This window comes from Sinohyriopsis cumingii, chromosome 15 (genome assembly GCF_028554795.1).
Source record: "Sinohyriopsis cumingii isolate HCF-2022 chromosome 15, ASM2855479v2, whole genome shotgun sequence".
NCBI lineage: Eukaryota > Metazoa > Mollusca > Bivalvia > Unionida > Unionidae > Sinohyriopsis > Sinohyriopsis cumingii.
In genome coordinates this window covers 124,431,428-124,449,713 of record NC_142975.1, presented here as the reverse complement: position 1 = coordinate 124,449,713, position 18,286 = coordinate 124,431,428, and the positions used below count along the sequence as shown (strand labels likewise).

The 18,286-nt window shown below is 38.7% G+C and overlaps 1 long non-coding RNA gene across 1 annotated transcript in view; it reads right to left on the bottom strand.

Annotated features, from left to right (window-relative positions):
• LOC149782677 (uncharacterized) overlaps positions 1-18,286 on the bottom strand; it is a 129,105-nt gene that overhangs the window by 16,259 nt on the left and 94,560 nt on the right. Inside the window, exon 3 of the long non-coding RNA XR_016414420.1 lies at positions 7,451-7,583. This is a non-coding gene — a long non-coding RNA (uncharacterized LOC149782677). The remainder of the gene's footprint in view (positions 1-7,450; positions 7,584-18,286) is intronic.

The window sequence follows — 18,286 nt, the reverse complement described above, 5'->3', positions numbered from 1 at the left end:
GTGGTGTGGAGAACGTGTGCCTAAAACGCAAATCGTCTTTTTCTGCCAAATCTTTGTGGTGTATTGTGTCATCGGGGCAGCCATCGCCAATCTGAGTCTGCAACAAGGAGACAAACAATTGTGGACCATTTTATTGAGCAGTTGCATCGGTTACCTGCTTCCCAATCCCTCCCTGAAATTCTCTTCGAACGGGAACCACGGGAACCTTGTGTCCAGTGTCAGTGCCAGTCACCACTTCAACAACAACCAGAACCCCATTTTGGGCGGAGACACGCCTCTGACGTCCAGTAACCCCTCGGACAGCCACAGAACTCTGGAATTATGAGTCACCAAAACCAATTTTACTTAACCTTACCCAGTGACAGTTCCATGGAGGTGTTTCCCCATAACATGTTGTGCTGTTACACGTCCAAATTACCTCAGGCCATCCCATTAGATCATGAAGCCCATTGGGAAGTGGCTTTAGTGGAAATCATTCACCCGACCCAAGTCCTCAATGTCCTTCCCAATCAAAATATTTTTACGGTGGAAGTTCATGACGAGTCATTGCAAAAGTACTTGAATACCCATGTCAAATATGATCACAAAGCCTATAATGACAAAACTCAAACGTGGACCTACCACTTGTTTATTCCCCCAGGCTATTATTTTAGTGGTCAACATTTGGTGAGCACCATAGCCTCCAGGTTTAATGTCGCGTTTCTGAAAGCTTTGGAAAGTGCCCAAAAAAGTGTCACCATGGAATACCACAAAGCAGCTCGTCGCTTCTTGATGAAATTTGACCGGAGTAAAATCGTGTCCATTTTATTTTGTCCTGAATTGTTTGACATGTTGGGCGGGGACATGGAGCTGAGGAAGAAAACAGAACAAAAACCCGAATCAGCAGCCATTTACGACAACGAGTCTTTTGGCAAGTTTTTTCGTGCCCCGGTAGAACTGAACCAAGGACTGAATTTGATGTTTGTGTACTCCGATGTGGTGGAGTATAACGTGGTGGGACACACCTCCGTACCGTTACTGCGTGTCATTCCTTTCAAAGTGGATTCTGTCACGGTCACTGACGAGGAAGGTGGAAACACTTACCACGTCCACCGCGAATTTGTACATCCTCACTATTTGCCTGTGAGCAAGTCGTATTTGGACACGGTCAACATTGCTATAAAAGGAGATCTGGGACAAAATATTCCATTCACCAAAGGAAAAGTCACGGTGAAACTCCATTTTCGAAAACGGTTCTCTCACGACTCGTAAGTCATGTATCCAGTGTACCGAGGGGTTGCTCGACAGCGAGGACACGGTTTAGGAGATATGTTAAAATCGGCCTTTCGTTCGGTGGCCCCGGTGTTGAAACCGATGGCGACACGCGGATTGCACGCCTTGAAAGATGCGGCACTGACGCAAGGCAAAGAATTTCTCCAAAATGTCATCATCGACAAACAAAACCCCAAAGAAGCCTTCATAAGGGCAGGCAAAAATGTCTTGCTGCAAACGGGCAAAGACCTTTTGGGTCGACGAGACACACCTATAAATGCCCTGCACGCTACCGAGTCAGGCATTCAGCAAGGACAAGGCAGAAAGAGACGACGAAGAAAACACCCTTTCACCAGACTTCACACTTCTAAAGCTAGAAAGGCCAAGAAAAGAAGAACCGTTCGAGACTTAGACGTTTTCGATTACTGAGAAAGAACAAAAAATAAAAAAATGATGCACCGAGAGTCTTGCGATTGTTCCAAGTCGGAACTGGATCTGTTTGCCATGCCCCCTACCATGATGACCATGCAAGAATCCCAATGGGTGGAATTTCACCCGGTCTCCTCTTTGACGGATTCTGCTCCCATCGAGTTTGACATCAAAGGTCAGCCCAAGGCAGCGGAGAGGGACATTTCCACCCTATAAAATCCGGCCAGATTCGTGTGGAAATTCAGTTTGCAAAACGAGAGCCTGATAAAACGGTGAACGTCATCCTGTATGCAGAATTCGACAATACGATAGAAATCAACAGTTTGAGAGAAGTCATTCTAGATTATTAGAAGCCATGGAAGACTGTTATCCCTCTTTACCTAGTGGAGAAACTTTGGAGATGGAATGTGAGGAGACCCTGGAAAAAGAAGAAGTGATCATGATGAAGTCAAGATAGCCAGAACAAGAAGCCCATTTAGTCTCCTGTTTTGCCAAACACTTGGTGGAAAAAATGATGGAATTGATCAAGGAAGATTGCTATGGATGTCAAAACGATCATCCCAGTCAAATTCAACACGATAAATGCCTGATGCTGAGTCAAGAAGAAAAATTGGACGAGTATCTGGACGAAGCTTGGAGTCTCATCTCGGACGAAGTCGTGTTGCATCAGTGGTATAAAGACTTGCGTGAACATTCTTGTCCACCATTAACCACTCAAGAGATTCACCGTATCGAAGCTGTCCTGAATCCGAGTGGGGAGACGAAGCTAAACGCCTTTTACTTGTCAGACATTTTCAAGCAAAAAGTCAGGATCGAATTGATCACTTATTATTACCTGTGAAGAAAACCATACAAATCAATGGATACCTGGGAACTTTATTATCTTTTGAACCACAGTTCGTACACGGCTTCATGGAATCCTGTCGTCTGTGCTAAAGATGAACTCCCTCATCGCAAACCTCAAGACCATCAAGCTTATGTCATCAACACGGACGACAGTCATCTCCCAGGAACCCACTGTGTAGCCGTCAACTTTCCTCAAGAAGGATGTGTGGAATATTTTGATTCGTACGGATTGCCCCCTTTGGAAGACGATATCATTGACTTTATGAGAAGAAATGCTCAGACCACCCGATTTAATAATGTGAAAATACAAGGAACAGATTCCTTGGTGTGTGGACAATATTGTGTGTATTTTCTGCATCATCGCAGCATGGGCTATTCTTTAGAACATTTAGTGACTCATTTTGATCCTCGTTCTTCTTCTAGAAACGATGTGAAAGTAAATCAATGGTTTTGTGACCATTATGCTTATCTTTTGTCTCAAGCTAGGAAACGTAGTGTCCATCAATGGCCTAATGACTTCCAACAGTGGAAATCACAATTTCATTCACAACGTTGCCAACCCTGTCCAAAATAATGTGTAAATTGAAAAATATATTTGATGTTATATTGTTGGATTATTGTTAAAAATGTTAGAGTTGTTGGTTAGTGTTAAGTGATTTTGAATAAAAAATGTTGTGTTTTGAAAAAACATGCCTTTGTCTTTTGTTTGGCTATAAGAATTTTGATTCATGCTCTTTGACTTCTTACTATCCCTCTCATGACACTCATTGAACGTTGCGGCTCGAAAACCGTGGAGGGATGTTTTCCTTCACGTCCGCGCTTTGACTTTAAGAACCGGGGTAGCCTTCAGTCTAACCATCCATTGTCGACTCATCCTCCTACGAAGATGTGCTCCAAACTAGCTAAGCTAAACGAAGCCTACGTGAATTTGCATAGGGTCAGACACAGTCTGATACCGAAGCCAGAAGAGATAGAGAATGTGAGAATGTTAAAAGTCACTGAAGACCTGATAGAAGAGCTCTTCAGAGAAGAAGTGAACAGGAAGAAAGAAGAATGGACAGATAAGTACAGACTTCAGAGACAGCAGCAACAGCAACAACAACAGCAGCAGCATCAGCAGCAGCAACCTGAACCTGACAGAGGCTTTGTCGATTGTCGTATCGACACCAAAGAGTTCTTCTTCTCTTTCCGAAGAAGCAGACCTATCGTCAGAAAGTCTATCCTCAAAGGACGTCGCATTCTTAGAAACTAAAAGATTGCCATAGCAAACAAAAAAAACAGCCCTTTTCAGGGCTACCCAATACTCTAGAAAAAAAATAACAATCCATTTGCCAATGTGTGTAGGTAGAGTAGTGTAAATATAAACACCGACTCTTTTGTGATGTGAGTGTATGTGTTTGTGTATAGGATTGTGTGTTTGTAAGTGCTCAAATACGTTGGTGTGGATAGTAGATTAAGATCATGTTTTTTGGCTGTTAGAGGTGTGGGGAGAGTACATTTGGGGTTTGATTGCTTTGCGTATGTGGATAGTATATTGAAGTGATTAATGAAAATTTTTTAGAATAGTAATGGGTAGTATAAAAAAGTGAGTGTTTCTTTTAGGTCCGCGCGTTGTTTGGTCATGATCTAGGTAAGATCAATTTTATGTTTTTAGGGGGATGTTTTCCATCACGTCCGCGCTTTTACTATAAATTGAAACTCGTTCGGCAGTCTAGCTACCCTTGTTGATTGATCAACACCACCAGAATGAACACCAGAATTGTGAAACTGCTAGAACTCCAGATGCACCTGGAATATGCCAGGCGCCTGTTAAATGAACTGGCCGCGGAGGCCATTGTCGAAGAGGGAAGGATGAGAGAGGAGGAGGAAAGAAGAAAAAAGAAGAGGAGGAAAAGGAGAGAAGAAATTTCAGAATCCCAGAGACAGAAAATTGGGATTCTGAAGCCACTTATCCCGCCTCTGCACTCCCAAGAACAAAGGTAAAAGGAGACTGGGGAAGAAGATGTGTGTGTGTGGCGCCAGACCAGGAAGGTGCCAGCATTAGATAGGTGCATCTGGAGTTCAAAAACAAACAGCCCTTTTCAGGGCTACCCAAACCTTTAGAAAAGAAATAACAATCCATTTGCCAGTGTGTGTAGGTAGACTAGTGTGAATATAAACACTGACTCTTTTTTTATAGTGTGAGGGTATGTGTTTGTGTTTGTGTTTGTGTGTTTGTGTTTGTAAGCGCTCACGTACGTTTGTGTGAATAGTAGATTATGGGTTTGTTTATTGTTTCTTAGCGTATGTGGAGAGTATAGTTAGGGTTTTGTAACCGGTCACGTACGATTGTGTGGATAGTAAATTATGGATTTTGTTTTAATGATTTGAGTGTGTAAATAGTAGATTTGGGGTTTGTTAAATGTTGCTTCACTTATGTGAATAGTAGATTATAAGAAATGAGAAAGTAGGGGGATGTTTTCCTTCACGTCCGCGCGTTGTTTGGTCATGATCTAGGTAATATCAATTTTATGTCTTAGGGGCATGTTTTCCATCACGTCCGCGCTTTCACTATAAGTACCCACAAAGTTTGATGTTGGAACCATTCTAAGGAATAACTGAGACAAAATGACTCAAGTATCAGTTTTATTTAATCTATTGAGAGACATCTATTTTTGGATAATGGATGTAGAATATGTTGTAGGAAGAATAGAAGAGGAATGGAGGCATGGAGATATGAAACACTTGGTAACCAGTCAAGTTCAAGGCCTAAAGACAGCAAGAGATATCAGCAGGGATGATAGAAGAAGAAGTCAATAAGTCAAGAGGCTTCATTAACCCACCTTACTTCAGAGTGGGAAGTTTGAAGGAAGCACTGGACCATGTCATCCAAGTCCGGTGCTTCCTAGAAAAGATATTGCACTGGACAGAGTGGAGGAATGTAAAATGGGGGTTGGACAAGGTGAAGAAAGGGGAAGATCTGATGAGAAAAGTAATGGAGGAGGAAGTAGAGAAGATTAAAGAGAGATGGAGGGAAGAAAGAAAAGATGTGGAAAACAAAAAGAAAAAGGAAGAGTTTGAGAGGCTTAACAACAATTGGATGAAGATACAGACGAAGTTTAGAGAGTTGGGCCATCCTGACTGGTTACCGGAGTCAGATATAAAGAAGAAGAAGAAAGGATTATTAGAAAAGATAAGGGGATGGATGAAGAAGTGGAGGAACTAAAAGAAGAAGAAGAAGAAGAAACCCAAAGGCCCTTTTCAGGGCCACTCATAGGTCTCGAAAAGAGAATGACTTTCCATTGCCTACCCTTTTTTTCTTTTAAAAAAATAGGGTCCCATTCCATTTCCCCTTGAGGCTCAACAGGCCCAAACGTCTTTTTCTTCCAATGTTAAATTCCCTTGAGGCTAAACAGGCCCAGGGTTTTTTGCCCATGTTAAATTTCCATTGAGGCTAAACAGGCCCAGGGTGGTTAATGTTAAATTTCCATTGAGGCTAAACAGGCCCAGGGGGGTCTGTAATGCTAATTCCCATTGAGGCTAATCTAACCCACTATACTACTACTCACGATATATAAAACCCTAATTCAATCAAAACTGGATTCTGGTTGCCACGCATATAACTCGGCTAAGCAACCTGTGCTACAAAAACTTGACACTATCCAGAGAAAAGCTTTACTATTATGCACAGGAACACTCCCCTCAACATCATTAGAAGAACTCCAAACACTAACAGGAGAACTACCCTTAAATTTACGTAGGCAAGAACTGCTCCTCCGATACTCCATTCGATTAGATACCCACCCAGACAACCATCCCACTAAAATAGCTATAAACAAGTGTAAAGTTGTCTTCAAACCCAAAATCATACCCAGCACACCAAGTGGCAAAGTAATCCTTGAACTAAGAGAAAAGATACCTCTACTAAAACAAACAGGTAACAAACAATACAGACCAGAACAAATCACCATGGTTACAAAAACCACCAAAGATTAACAGTGAAGCAACCAAATTAGGCAATAAAGAAGGACAAGAAAACGTTCTAAAACCTGTACTGGTAAACGAAATCAACCAAAAATACCCGGACTATGTTAAAATATATACCGATGGATCAAAAACAAACAACCCACCAAGAACAGCAGCAGCAATAATCATCCCTGAATTCGATATACAAACGGGATCCAGATTACCTAACTATTGCCCCACTTACACAACTGAATTCTGGGCTATACTTGAATCACTACAATGGATCAAAGACAACCAAATACCTACTAAAGCAGTCATTATAAGCGTTATCAAATTGATCCAAAATTGCAATAAACACTCTAGGGAACAATTTCTCGACAGAGCATGCCAGTTAATTGACGATATCACCACAGCACATCAATTAGTCGAGTTCATGTGGATACCGTCGCACATTGGAATCTCTGGCAACGAAACAGCAGACAAAGTTGCACAAACCAAACTCGGAGATCAAAACTCTATCAAGCTTAACTATAGCTCTACAGAAGCACTAAGCTTCGCACAAACATATATAGACCAAAAAGAAAAAACTAAACTAGCAAACAGTTTTGGAACGTTTATAGGACCCAAACCAGCAACCATTAACTGCTTTAACTGCCACACCACCGAAGATCTACACCACGTATTCAATATATGCCCAAAATATCAACCCGCTAGGAAACTATTTATCAAAAACCAAAAAGAGATTGGATCACCACACACATACACAGAGTTACTTATGGACTCTAATAAAAATAAACAATCAGCATATAAAAATATAAATAAATTCATAGACTCAGCAGGACTTAGGAACAAAATATAATTACTATCCCCACAAAACCAAAAGACCCAGTAACTAGCTAAATAAATTTAGAAGCCCCCACATAAAACCCCATAACATATCATTAAATTTTATAAAAATATTAATAAATAATTCACTTACGAAGCACCTATCAAAAACTAAGGAAACCGCAAAATCGGATGTCCTAGATGTCCTTAACGAACCGAGTAATCAGCTAGGACTCCGGTCCTAGATGTCCTTAACGAACCGTGTAGGCTGGGACTCCGGTCTCTTGCTAAATAAAGTATAAATAACATTCAATCTCTAAAAACATTAATAAATAAATAATTTAAAGAGGCAATATCTAAAAACTTATAAATAACATAACGTAGGAAGCACACCCTAAACACCTCGACTAGTAGTAACACCATAATAACCTTGAAAATCTCTCTTCCATCATGATTTCTACTATGAACCTCTATAAATAGCATAGAACACCCCCTTTTTGGAACATTTTGAAAGAAAACAAATAAATGAAGAAATAAACATGAGGAAAAAAAACCCCACAAAAAACACCAGGCAAATGCAACAAGAAACCTGCGATGTGAAGCAACCAGGACCGTTCCCTAGCTTTCCTTCCCACTAATGACAGCCAACCATTTAACTATAAGGGACCTTTATGGACCCACAGATTGAGGCCAAACTTTCAGGGTTCCTTGAACACATAAAAGCCTGGGGCAGGTGGTACCAGGAACAACTAACAGGCTGCAGTGCATTCAGAACAAAAGTGGCACATGCACAATTGTGCGCACGCCACTATAATTAAACTCGACAACAACAACAACCTACGTCATGGACTGGTACATGAACTTTGTACTGTGCAGGATATAGACTCCGTTTTAAGTTCATCGAAACTATCACATGCCATTTAATAACTAATGTTGTGTGTGTGTGTGTGTGTGTGTGTGTGTGTGTGTGATTTGGATTTTAACGTAGCTTTAAAAAATTTCAGTCATATCGCTACGATGTCTGCATTGTGGTAGTTAATAGTGATGTCTAGCACTGGGGCATCATGCCGCAGACGTGTAGCATCATGTCTCACCCAGTCACAATATCCTGACACCAGGCCGACCAGTTCTAACATTAACCTCTTAATGCTGAGCGCCTAGCGAGGCAGCCGTAAGTACCCTTTTTATAAGTCTTTGGCATGAGTCGGCCGGTGTTCGAACCCGCAACCTCCCGCATCCGAGGTGGACGCTTTAATCACTAGGCCACCGTAGCGGTCCTAATGTTTGGAAAAAAAATGGGTTCTAGTAGGAAATGGGTGAAGATAAAATAGAGTATATATCAGTTTGGCTGACCAGGATTGGTTGATAGTGAAAGTTAGATTTTAGTAAAAAGAATCTTTGAGAGTTTATCCTAATTGTAACTGAAAAAAATAGAGACATTGTTTTATTGATGGAATTTCATTCTTTTAATAGTCTTTTTTAGTTTGGAACACTCATGACTGACATTAGCACCTGAATTTGGTACGGAATTTAAAGTTCATGTTTCAAACACATGCAGGTCCAGAAAATGCCCCCAGCTTATACCCTTTTCTTTTCATAGAAGCTGTCATCCAGGATGCATATATATACTAATAAATATAGGTTTGATCATGAACACTCAGAAATTTAAAGTTACTCAGTTTTTAATAGCATGGTGTTTGCATAGGTTTGCTACGGAAACTGAATTAGTACAGTGAGTCCTTAAGTATCTTTTTCACGAAGTAGCTGTGAAGTTCACCTGATGTCGGAAGCATGAAGTTGTTGTTGTTGTTGTAGGGTTTAACGCCATTTTTCAGCACACGATAGGCTATACATGGCGGCCAGTATTAATGGTGGAGGAAGAACCCGGGAAAACCCCGGAAAGAACCACCGACCCACGAGAAGCTACTGGCAAGCTTTCTCACATACCCACATTGGCTGAATCCGAGACTCGAACCTACGCAGACAGAGGTGAGATGGCAGTGATCCGTAACGGACAGCGCTTTAGACCACTCGGAAGCATGAAGTGTGACAATGCATATTTTACATAGTCATAATCGACACTGGAGACGTTTTTATGAAACAAAAGATGCGTGTTAATTTTCATAAATTTAGATCCCATGTGTACCACATGGTTGTAGTTGTAGTCTCGATAAACGTTGAATCATCTAAATTTTGCGCAAGTTCTTTAACAGGGTGCCCCATGAATCGATAGCTATTCACAGGTCTTGCAAGTTTTACCGTAATTTCATTCCCTTCCTGCACGAACTTGTCGGCTGCTTACTGAATGACATGTATTTTGCCCCCAGCGCACGATTTGTTTTTACACAACATTCTCAATGTATTGTTTCACAAGCATCCTGATGAACAAACGACTGTCATATCTTCAGAGACTGTGACTTAACAGAGATGCGACTTTGGTATGTCTCTTGTTTAATTTGCATTCATTATCAGCCGGTCCACCATATTCAATCGTTAAGTGATGATCATCGCTTTTGCTTTCTGCTATTTTACTTCGGTAAAATGTGGCAAATACCAGCTGAGTCAAAATGTTTTATATTTAAATCTTCACAAGTAAATACGAATGGTTTTTTATTCTTTCATCGCCATTCAAAAAGTACAAGCCTCGCTCTCGTTTAAAGCAAGCTGTACAAATCTCGGATGTAATCCATTACAACTTTAAACAAGTGATACGAGTTCCTTTTGAATTGATTACTTGGTCACTCATTATCTTGAGAATGAAAGACGGGTTCTCGATTATTTGCTATTTTCTTTAATTTGCAAAAAAAAAAATATGGACATATAAATGGGTATTTATCCCTTTAATGTATGCTTGTGTAGCAGCGGTTTGGAACGAAACCACTATTTTCTGTAAGCCACTTGCCACTTTAAAAGTTGAGTGAGTATAAAGAATAATTTTTAAAAAATGAAAAAAATAGCAACTGGTCTATAAAAATAACTGTCGCATATTGCGTTAACAAAGTGAAGGCGTGTTAAATAAAATAGATGTCAATTTTTTAAAATGTTGAACTCAATTAAAGTAGCTATTGACGCCGGAACTGAGACTTAATATCACTACTTTTGTGGAATTAAAAATGGCTCATCAAGGAATATGCTGTACTCTAAATTTTTGTGTTTGCTGTTGTAAATAGGTGTAAAAATAAGAAGAAAGAAGTGATTCTGAATTCAGTTTCATTTCTAAGTTAATATGACGAAACAGGAGTTTTCTTTAACTTTGATCTCTTACCGAAATAAGAGACTTCGACAAAAAAGTCTGTGTACGAACTTTATTTTTAATCGAGACGTTCCCTTTTATAATTTTCGCGTCAGTACGCTTTAGATTCATTCGGGTTCATTTAATATTCATCCTGGTTCGATTGGTTCATTTCGATAATTCTGTTTACCGCTTATTCAGTCAAGCGAATCTCGACATCATGATATCAAAAGTCAGAAAGAAAAAACAAAAACAAAAACAAACACAAAACGATATATAATCCATCACAAAACGCGTGCACAACAAAGAAACAACATTGTACAATATGTGCCCTGAACGCATAATTAAACGTATTCAATTTAAGAAATATATAGCTAGCTGAAAGTGCTTTAGGGGAAGTGTGATGTGTGTGATTCGGATTTTAGAGTAGCTTTAAAAAATTGTTAGTCATATCGCTACGATGTCTGCAGTGTGGCAGTTTATAGTGATGTCTATCACTGGGGCATCATGCCGCAGACATGTAGCATCATGTCCCACCCAGTCACATTATACTGACACCAGGCCGACCAGTCCTAACACTAACCTCTTAGCATTTAGCGAGGCAGCTGTTAGTACCGTTTTTATAAGTCTGCGGTATGACTCGGCCTGGGTTCGAACCCGCGACCTCTCACATCCGAGGCAGACTTTCTAACTACTAGGCCACTGGAGCGGTCGCTTTAGGGGAAAGTTAGTTGTGAGTTTTTTGTTTTTGCTTTTGGTTTTGTTTCTTTCTTTCTTTCTTTCTTTCTTCTTTCTTTCTTTCTTTTTGAACTGAAGCACTGCTTTAGTTTTACCTTACCTTATGTGCTTGTTTTCATAGACAAAATTTAAGGGGAAAAAAGAAAGAAAAAACAAACAAACACGGGCAGCCTATGTGACACAAGGTATTTTCATGCAAAAGATCACCGTTGGGTATTGCACATATTGGTTTATGACTGTCCATTATACATGCTACATGGTACTACTAATCGATGCATATTGCATCTGTCTCCCTATGCAGCTGCTGCTGTCGCTGTCTCTATTACCTATTCAAAATTATATGGTGTTTTTTGTGTTTGTATTTTGCGGGGATTTTTAACGTAGCTAAAATTTCAGTCATATTAATACGATGTCTGCAGTGTAACAGTTTATAGTAATGTCTAGCACTGGGGCATCATGCCGTAGACAGGTAGCATCATGTCCCACCCAGTCAAATTATCCTGACACCAGACCGACCAGTCCTATCACTAACATCTTAATGCGGAGCGTCAAGCGAGGCAGCTGCCAGTACTATTTTTGTAAGTCTCTGGTATGACTCGGCCGGAGTTCGAACCCGCGACCTCCCGCATCCGAGGCGGATGCTCTAACCACTTAGGCCATTGAAGCGGTCAAAAGTATTAGGATGATCATGTTCTCCCTATTTTTGGGGTTACTGTTTACGCATCTAAAGAAAATATGCCTTTTAACAATTTTCTTAGCATCATCGGCCTTGTTTCCCGCGCTATGTGGCTATTTAGAACAGGCTAAGGGTGAAAGATCACTGCCGGAGAGCACATGCACGAGAAGAAAAGAAAATCACGACAACAAAACACACACACACACATACACACACCAAAACCACAAAACAACAACCAACAAAGATCCAGGGTGAAACATTTACATGTTCCACTCGTACCTAACTACGTAGGCATGCTCATCCTTTTGCCGAGTAGATGCTGATTCGTTCTTGAAATACAGCTGAATGCATTACCTACCCGTAACAAGCGCCGAAGTCATTGTGGTGGATTATTTCCTTTTGATGGTAGTCCTCGATGTTTAGACCATACAAAATGCACAAACAATGCTTCGACTCACGCTAATCAGTATTATTTGATCTGCACTACAGTATATATCAATGTAATTTACGTCTTATTCTATCTTTCCTCGGCTTTTTTTCACTCAAATAAATTGTCCTATCGCTGGAAAAGCGCCCCCACGTTTGGTGGATTATTTCCTTTCAATAGTGGTTATCGGTGTCTAGAGGATGGTCGACCAAGGTGCTATAGCTTGGATCGAGCGAATATTAAAAATATGAAAATAATGGATGGACCAAACGAAGATCTGAGTAGGGATATATAATAGAACAACATGAGCTCCCTGTATACAGAATATAACAATTTAATTATTTTACAAAATAACAATTGTAAAAGACCAATTGTATGATATACCTCTACCAGAAAAAGTAAATTAGCTCAGACTTTTAAAATGCAATTATCAGTTCCGTTTTATGGTTCGAACTCTAATTGTCCAGCCTGTCTTCATAACCTGATACCTGGTTGCTGGCCACTCATTAGAATTATCGTAGCTTGTCACTTGAAGTCGATTGGCACAGCAATACTCTTGTTCCCTCGTTCACTCTTCGTTCGCCGTGGAAGTATTTTCTTTTCTTGTTTGTTTGACGGGTCCTTTTTGCGTCCAGATTCGCTTTCTTTTATCATTTGCAAAGCGCCTCCTTACACTCCTGGTTGCGTGTTTCTCACAGTCTCTCTACTGCATGCCTCTTGGACAAATTTACGAGAGTTTCGCCTTTTCCCGAAGTGAAGACATTTCGCAAAAACAAGAGATTTCGCCTGGGAAACACAACCCAACCCGTCAGCGTATCCAATCAGAATTCAGGTTTATCTAAGCGCTTTTACTAACACATGCCCCACCAGGATTTGGACAATTTTACATTTTCCCTACTTTCCTTAATATATCGATCTCTGCAAAGTTTTACTTTATGACATATAGTACTAGCGCTGTTTCTGCAACATTTCAATCCTTGTCATTTCGATAAACAAAACCCAGTCTTTACCTCTTGACCAGTTTCGCTTGACATAGTTATCAAACTGAACCTCGTTAATAAACAATCATGTCTCATCAGATGCACTCAGGTAGTAGTATCCTTAATCATGCCGCAGATTTGACCCGGTACAAAATCGCCTACATCAATTTAAAATCGTTATATGCTACAATGATGTATCCAACGTTCACTTTGTTACGTTCGTCATCGCTTAAGGGGAATTTGCTTACAATTTGGCAAGGATCAATAATAAACAACATGTGATTAATCTGACTACTTGATATCTTTCTCTAAAGTGTTGGTACGGAAATTATTTCATTTATTTATTTATTTATTTATTTATTTATTTATTTTATTTTGTTTATTTGTTTACAAGAATACATGATGCTAAAACGGGAATATAGTATGAAGATATGTTTGTACTTTCGCTCTTAGATTTTGCATTTACAGTGACACCTTTCAGTAATTTGGGCATTGTTTTCATGGAGAGAAAGATTCCTTTTCAATGAGCTACCAAACAAATTAACGAGTCAGACCTCCGAGAAGTTAAGAAACAGAAATTTTATTTATTTACTTTATTATTCTTTTCATTTGTTCTAGCAATGTTAAATTTGTCCCAAGTCACCGGTATTTGTTAAGACTGAGGCGTTATCGATTCACTGTAAAGTAAGAAGAGATGCCTGCAGATATAACTATACATTTTGATGATATATTGTCATGACACTGTTGAGACATCAGTTGACTGATTTAAATCTAGCTACGTTAATAACCTAGATATGTTACAATTCGTTTGGCCAAAACGTGATCTCCCTTTTTATGTCGCCTTTATTTATCACTCAAGAATGGAGGCTTGACCAAAATAAAGCATTTAGCACGAAAGTTGATGGATATTGAGACGGTTGGAGTTATTCTTTCAATTGGATGTTACTGACATTTTTCTTGTGAAAAACGCATACTTATGTATATATCTGCTGGCATCTTAATTGTGGCATGACAATCTATTATGTATATTTAATTTGTATTATTTGTTGGATTTTCTTAATTATTATATCTTATATACAATTGCATTTAGTACGTGACCTTGTCGAAAATCAAGTTCACTGTGTACCTAACTAGGGACATTTATTTTGTGAACAACATAATAGATAGCTAATTCTTTTCAGGAGTAAAGATTAAATATTCAGATCATTATCAATCCTGAAACAGAAACAGTCTTATTGCTGTGTTTAGTTTTTCATTGGGTGGATTTATTTATTAAAATTATTATTCACTGGAAATACATAGCGCTCATCAATCATATTCTTGGATTAGAACATTAATTTGGAATTATAGTTTATTCAGACAAGAACTTTTTTGGATTATATTATTGTGATATATCAAAAGACTTTAAGGACATCGCCAGAATCCAGGTTACTGGCACATTAGCATGATCGAGACTACAGGCACATCAGCACAGTCAATACTGGAACGTATTTGGAATACCACTGGAATTCAATTGGAACTTGACAAATTTGTACTTGTGATAGAACTTTTCGGACTATTTAGGGCTTAATTAACAATACTGAAAGTTCTTTTAAATGTTCACTTTGTATTCCAGGGAACTAAACTTATTGGTTTTGTTCTTTTCTTTTACTTAGTTTAAGACCATAGAGTCGTAAAAGTGTTGAGAAAGCTGTACAAATACAGATGATATTGGGCAAGGAAAACACGTTGAAATGGAAGCTTATGACACTTTGATTGTTATACGGTTTCAATGTAAATGTGAATACCACCAAGAAAGCATAGGATATGTGTGCAACTACAATCTCTCAATTACAAACATTGATGGCAACAAATAACTGAGTGAACATTGCAGGGTCAGCGTCACATGTAGCCAATTAAGTTGATGAACGCTTTTAGGTAACGTGTTATGGCGAAGGGCCGGTGATATAATACTTTGTTTTAATGTCCCTGGTTTGGGACGTGATTGATTTTTAATTAGGGTCTGATTGATAACGTTCAGACAGGTGGACGACGAAAGGTGATTTTTGGGACTAAGTATTGGAAATGTCAGAGTTGAAATGATGCAGAGACAATATTGTATTCGTTGAAATAAGTGTTATAAGATGGGACTTTCCAGAACACGTTTTTTTTTTTTATTTTTTTATTTTTTTTTTTTTTTTTTTTTTTTTTTTTAAGAAAGTGCAGAAATGTGAGAAGTTGCTCAAACCTGGATAGGCGTGTGTTAAGTTTTGGCGGTTAAGTAATTTTAAGCCTGATTGGCAAACCTAAATAAGGGGCGTATGTTTCCCAGGCAAATTTCAATCTTTTAAGTGTTCTCCGTCGCAAGATTAGTCAATCCAAGTTATTCTGCGGAAGGGAAAGGTGTTCACTCCAAGGAAAAATAGCGATGTATCATTTCTCGTTAAAAAAAATATCCAACGACGGGTGTCTGGAAGATTGAGGGACACGGAACCGCCAAGGTGCAGAGTCAAATCTACTACAATAGAAGGAAGCAGGTCTCGAAAGCACAATGCATTTGCCTCATTCTTGTGCAATTTGATCTTTGACACGAGTTTGTAATTATTATTTAAAAAAGTATTTGTCTTAAATTCATATATCAAGTTGCCTTTGATATGACAATAATTATTTTAATTTGCTGTCTTGATTGTTATAGGAATCGTGCATTCTAAGAATTTTGCGAGAGATCTGTGTGAATTTATTTGTCTTAAATGATACGAGTCGTGTATGATAGGAAATAGTTTTTCCTTGGTTATATTATGTCACGCTATGACTTGTTAGCTAGCAAATGGTGTAGTTAAGACAAGAACTGAATTTCATTGATTTATTTCTATAATTAAGGATATGAACTCTTTAATCCGAGAAATCGAGCGCCTACCGGCCGACAATTAATCCAGTTATTGATTTATAGTTTACAGTAGAAGTTCCAGAAATCGGTTTATTGAGAAATTCTAGTTTCTGCTATAGTTCAGTTAGGGATGCAAAAATAGCCCGTTACTTTACGTGGCTGGTTCTGGTCATTGTTATTTAAAGGATGATTGACCACGGTGATATTGCCCGGATCGAGGAAATAATAAAATAAAATGTGAATTTAATGGCTGGAATAAACAGAGATTTGAGCAGAGATATAGAAAAGAACATCAAAAATGTAACAATTTAATCGATTATATAAACAAATGAAATTGAAAATGACACTTGAATGATACACCTTCTTACTTACAAATAATTTCCAAGTCTATACAAATGCAATTAGCTGTTCTGTTTATATCGATAAGACAAATTGCATAATGAAATCGAGTGAACCATCGAACTCAACTGCCATGTTTGCCGGTCCCTCTAAATTCAACGTTGGTGACTGGTTATAGTCGACGTATTCTTTGTCGTCTTCTCTTTCTCTCTCTTTGTCTGTCTGTCTCTGTCTGTCTGTCTCTCTGTATGTATGTCTGTCTCCCTCTCCTTCCGGGTCATCAACCATAATTTTGTTGCATCCTCCCTTTTCCCACTCTATGGGCATATATGTAAAGCTATTTCCTTTTATAAAATAAATAAATAAGCATCCTAAATATTTGTCAGGTATTTTTTCTTCTGTGATCAAACCCACCGCCTCTCTCGTTACGCTGAAATTTGTCATATCGGTATAAATCGAACGGCTAATTGCATTTTTATAAACTTTGTAAATATGTTTTAAGAGAAGTGTCACTCAAATGTCATGTTCAATTTAATTTTGAAATTATATAATTAATGAAACTGGTGTATCTGTATATATTGGCACATGTTGTTCTATTCTTTATCTCTCTGCTCGTATCTCCATTTATTCCATCCATAAACTTCATACCATACTTTTATTATTCACTCCATCCGGGCATTAAAACCAAGGCCTACGATCCTCTAGACAACGACAACCAACCCAAACACCCCGTTACATATGCTTATCTAAGGAAACATGTATTAGAACACAATACTTGCATGGTTTTGACCCATTTTCGTATCAAATTTGCACAGGTACCCGCGGTTCTTGAGTTAAATTATATATGGTGTAGTGGAGAAGTGAACTTGGTTGGGTATAATCAAACGCGGATGAACTTTCCCGAGTCCTCTCTCTCTCTCTCTCTCTCTCTCTCTCTCTCTCATACATACTGACTGATGGCATAATGTATGTTTTAACGAGCGAATTTGGTGGCAATTTGTCCCGCAGATCAAATAAAAATTACAATACACCTTTCTTAGGCAAATCTTTGCTTCATCTGCATGGTTAGTCTATGACGCGAGCTGACACTATAACCGTTGGATCAGGCTTGTCGCTGAATAATACAATCAACATCCCTAACTTAAATTTCTCTTCAGAGATTCACATACTTAAAAAAAAATCTTGCGAGTCCCGGGGACTCGGCTTAAAAATATGAAATAATGTAGTCTTTCCACCATTGCCAGTAATTACAACTACAGGACCTTCATTGAGATCCTTAAGAGTTCTGACTAACCCTAATCTAGTAACCTTGCAAAACCATCGGTGCGAATTTTACAATATTTTGCGAACACAGTTCATGTCGGCATGTTGGAATAGTGGTGCAAGAAAAGGTGTGAAAAAAATATATGTATATTTATTTGCATTATGTAGTCTGTCTATTAGCGTTACACTCGAGTACAATGACGCGAATAGTTTTCTGTCGTAAAGGAGTGTCTCTCGGTGGGAATATTTTCCTCTCAAAACGATATAAACCAGGTACACATGTAATTTTTTTACCTCTGATTACCTTTAGTGATCAATAGGTTATTTTACGGAGCTACTCCTACGTAGAGAGCAACCCCTTTATTGATAATTATGGTATAGATATTTATGATATATAGTTCATTACGCAATGCAGGTTTCAAAAAGAGGTCATAATGCAATGCAGGTATCGATTGCAATGAACATAAAT